Here is a 5,000-nt window from a genome sequence, read left to right on the forward strand (position 1 = left end):
TTTGCCAGAAAAGACCCTTTTGTCAATCGTGGGATCTTTAACGTGCACACCCCCAATGTAGTGTACACGAAGGGACCTCGGTTTTTCGTCTCATCCGAAAGACTAGCACTTGAACCCACCACCTAGGTTAGGAAAGGGGGGAGAAAATTGCTAACGCCCTGACCCAGGGTCGAACTCGCAACCTCTCGCTTACGAGGCAAGTGCGTTTACCACTTGGCCACCCAGACCATTATCAGTTTAATTGTATACAAATGCGGTCAACTTTGACATAAGTCCACATATATAATACTCCTCCGCCCCGTGCCAGACAGCCGTGATGCAAGGCATTCATTCATTAGCCTATTTTGTATCTTCGATCGCCCGTTCCAATTCCATGCGCCTGTAACTAAAGGTCGCGTGGTACCACCCCCAGTATTTGTTGTAGCAACAGCAATGGCAACGGTGCGGCAAGAGTTGTGCCCCTTTCCCTGTCGCGTGTTTCCGACATACTGTGTCATCAGACGATCGGGCGGTGTGTGTACATGTGTGTAAGTTATTATAGCAGTGATTATATAAGGCTTAGGTTTACACATATTGAACTATGTGCGTGTAATGAGACGTGCCTTGGTCTAAGGTGAAAAACGTGGTGGCGTGAGGGTGTGTGGAAGGCTTGGAGGATAGTACGAGTGAGGCCGAAGGGAGGAGGGGGGGGGGGGGGGAGAGGGTAGGGAGGGTAAGGGCAGGTTTGTTTGTTTGTTTCAGTTTGTTTGTTTAACGCCCAGCCGACCACGAAGGGCCATATCAGGGCGGGTAAGGGCAGGTACACTGAAAGTGGATGGCCCGGGTGCAGGACAAAAATAAAAGTTAAGGGTTCTTGTTTCATTGTCACCTGCTGCGCGGCACCAAAGTAACATACATCAGATAAGAAAGAACAGTATGAAATATTAAAAAAATTAAAGAAAGGAAGAAAGAAAGAAAGATGAAGTAAACTAAAACAGGAAAGAAAGATAACAAGAAAGAAATATCTCAAAGTCAGCTCAAAGAATCTTTGTCCTGATGCGCTTCTAAAACTAGTTTCGAAGGTTTTTGATAAGTTGATATTAGACACAGACATAGACATAGAACACTTTATTATCTCAACGAGGAGAAACTCAGGTCAAGATAAGGATACGATGTCATAAAGTCCCGTGAGCTGCATAAAAAAGAGACATTTCATGGAAAAATCATGACTGATAAAATCTTGAAACCATTCTTGCACCTGCCCCATACCCTGCTTAACACAGGAAGGCAAATTGAAATGAAAACGAAATGTTACCGTACCTTGTACTATAATTATAAGCCTGGTTAATATTAAAGCGAAGTCGAGAAAGTAATATGACCGTGTCTATTATACGTGTCTATTATCCAAGAAAACACTGCTCAGGGCCGGACTAGGCTAAGAGGAGGAGGGGGGGGTTGCCAGTGGTGGTCCAGGGGGATGTTCCCCCTGGCGGGGTCAAGGGGCAGAGCCCCTTGTGGGGGTCAGGGGGCTAAGCCCCCTGAAGCTGATGGGTGGGTCATATTCTGAGATAGGAAAATATCGCTCCTTGCATGAAACGGCATAACATAAACAATAATAAAAAATGTTTTAAATAAGTGAGGTACATGTTTAGGCTCGGGGGGGTGGGGGGGGGCGCAACCCCCATAACCCCCCCGGTAGTCCGGCCCTGCTGCTAGTAGGCACATGAAAACAAATGTGACCGTGCCTTGCACTATATTACCCTGGTCAACACAGGTAAGCACATTACAACGAAGTCGAAAATGAAATATGACCGTAAATATAACACCATACCAATACACAACTAGTAGGCACATGAAAACAAGTGTGATCGTGCCTTGCACTATATTACCCTGGTTAACATAGGTAAGCACATTAAAACGAAAGCGCAAACGTGACGTGACCTTGGCAGTGGGAAAATTAATACCAGGCGTGTACAAAAAGCGACATTTAAGGCACAGCTATCCGCTGTATTTTGGCCTAGACGTCTTATGATCGACATGCATGAGTGAACGACCATGTGCATTGTCATTAGTATAGTAAAGGGATCAGCTGGTATCGCTTTCTTACACACAGACACACAGACACAGACACAGACACACACACACACACACACACACACACACACACACACACACACACACACAGACACACAGACACACACACACGCACGCACACACACACACACACACACACACACACACACACACGCACACGCGTGCGCAAGCAGATAACAACTGACTCAAAATACCGCAAAATTAATAACTTTATAGCAGAGAGTTTTCTTTTATAATCAAGAACGTATCACACATTGAACTTTTCACTTGATTCAGTTGGTTTAAACAAGTTTATTCAGTAAATTTCATTGGAATATTGCCGCATACATGAAATAAGGAACATGGAGCACAACAAGCTAGGCTTATGAGCGTACTCTTAAAAGCAAATGAAATTTGGCGGACGATTTTAATATAACAAGTTTGAAATAATGTCAAAATAATAATGGTGAATTATGGTAGACAATCATATAACAATAAAAGGAACAAAAAACACAATGCTAAACTAACAACAGTACTCACACGCGCTCGCACACGCACTCGCACACACACTGGCACGCACACAATGGCTTCCACGTGGTAGAAAATAGAATACTACCAGAACAAGAAAATGTAAACAGTACTGCACATGGTCGTTTCGAACATGGATGAGATAAATGCATTCATTATTCAAAACGTTTGCTTAATAAGATAAACCTGAATAACTGGTCAAATATCAATGTATTTTTGCTGTCTGACTTGTCTCTATTGCCATATTTAGACTTTATTCAGTTGGCGACACTTCTGAATTTCATACAACTGAATAAAGAGTTTTAATTTAACACATAAAATAAACGGCTTTATGCTGCGGGTGCCTGTGATCGAAAACTCCTGCGACTCGATCGCTCAACAAAACGTGACAATTAACGCTCATACGACAGCAGAGAGCACGCTGTCGAAGTTGGAGCCTATAGTACATACACGCCGTAGACGGTGGCACGCCTAGTTTTTTCCACCGCAGGAACAACACCCCATTCGTTCCCCCGCACGCGGAAGCAAAATTGTTATCTCGCAAAGGAATTGCCCTGTGAAGGTACGTTGTGGCAAATCACATTATCAAGTATAGATATTCTAAAGCAGAATTGCCTAGGCTATATGTATAATATGTAACTTATGTCTTGTTGTGTACTCGTGAACAGTGGCGTTCGATTTTCTGCCGAAGTCCGTGAAAATTATACAGAGAGGTCTCAATTTCGTACAAATTAACCTAGAACTGCCATTTAAAGCACTATTTTAATACTCACAGTTTAATCTTCGATACCTTGCAGCCTTGTATGCGCGTTTTTGGGCACCAGCATCGTGGATAAGCTGCTCTAATCTAGCGTTATTTTGTGGTACTCGATTCTCAGTGGGTAAGGTCCCCCGCAGACACCAGATAAGGTCCCCCGCATTTTTGCCGGAGTGCCTACTACGCCCCCCCGCACATGCGCGCTGAAAAAGCACATCATGCACAGCAAAACTGACCCGTTTGAAGCGTTTTTATTTGACAGATGGAGACCAGCGACCACGCGCTATCTGCCGGGGAGGTGTCTGGGGAACCCGGAAGTAATCGACAGCTACCTAGACATCAGTAGTGAGGTGACTATAGGTGAGACAGTCCCTTTACAGACTTCTACACCGAAGAAGGTTGGTCTCCTCCATTTGTGTGACGAATGCGGATCAGCATACAAACACATGCGAACATTGGACAATCACAAACGTGAGAAACAATGCAACGAATCTCGTTTTGTATGCATAGTTTGTGACAAGAGGTTTAGTCGACAGGTAGATTACCAGTCTCATATGAACAAGCATGCAGGCACCAAACCTTTCCAGTGTGGTGTTTGCAAAAAATCGTACGCACACAAACGCAGTCTGGACAAGCATGTATGTCTGGGTGAAAAGCCGGGGTTTTAGTGCCAAACCTGTCAAAAGTCGTTCATGAGAAGAAAGTATCTTCGTGACCACCAAATCACCCACTCTACTGGCTACGCTTATTTATGCAATGCGTGCATGAAACGGTATAAGCATCGCTCTGGTCTTGCCAGGCATAGGCGTCGGGCTCAACAAGATGGAAACTGCATATTTAACATCGCTGTAACACATATAGGCTACTATAAAGCCTACATTCACACACTTGCAGAGGAACAACTTCTTTTAATTTCCATAACATTCAAGAATAAGTGTGCTCGACAGTTTTATATGACACGCAGTTAATCAGGTTTGTTTTGTTTATGACCACAAAAAAAGAAACAAGTCGCGTAAGGCGAAAATACAATATTTAGTCAAGTAGCTGCCATTGTTCAGCAAGACCGTATACTCGTAGCATCGTCAGTCCACCGCTCATGGCAAAGGCAGTGACATTGACAAGAAGAGCGGGGTAGTAGTTGCGCTAAGAAGGATAGCACGCTTTTCTGTACCTCTCTTTGTTTTAAGTTTCTGAGCGTGTTTTTAATCCAAACATATCATATCTATATGTTTTTGGAATCAGGAACCGACAAGGAATAAGATGAAAGTGTTTTTAAATTGATTTGGACAATTTAATTTTGATAATAATTTTTATATATTTAATTTTCAGAGCTTGTGTTTAATCCGAATATAACATATTTATATTTATTTTTAATAATCACTGAGACTCGCCATGTAACCTCTACTTATATGTTTTTGGAATCAGCAAATGATGGAGAATAAGATAAACGTAAATTTGGATCGTTTTATAAATTTTTTTTTTTTTTTTACAATTTTCAGATTTTTAATGACCAAAGTCATTAATTAATGCTTAAGCCACCAAGCTGAAATGCAATACCGAACCCCGGGCTTCGTCGAAGATTACTTGACCAAAATTTCAACCAATTTGATTGAAAAATGAGGGCGTGACAGTGCCGCCTCAACTTTCACGAAAAGCCGGATAT

General features: G+C 42.7%; 1 protein-coding gene across 2 annotated transcripts in view; it reads right to left on the minus strand.

The window, feature by feature from the left end:
- The window catches only part of LOC138980018 (cytochrome P450 2F5-like), a 426,282-nt gene that overhangs the window by 158,606 nt on the left and 262,676 nt on the right, over positions 1-5,000 (minus strand). The gene's annotated exons all lie outside the window — the stretch shown is intronic.

Source organism: Littorina saxatilis, linkage group LG11 (genome assembly GCF_037325665.1).
Source record: "Littorina saxatilis isolate snail1 linkage group LG11, US_GU_Lsax_2.0, whole genome shotgun sequence".
Taxonomy (NCBI): domain Eukaryota; kingdom Metazoa; phylum Mollusca; class Gastropoda; order Littorinimorpha; family Littorinidae; genus Littorina; species Littorina saxatilis.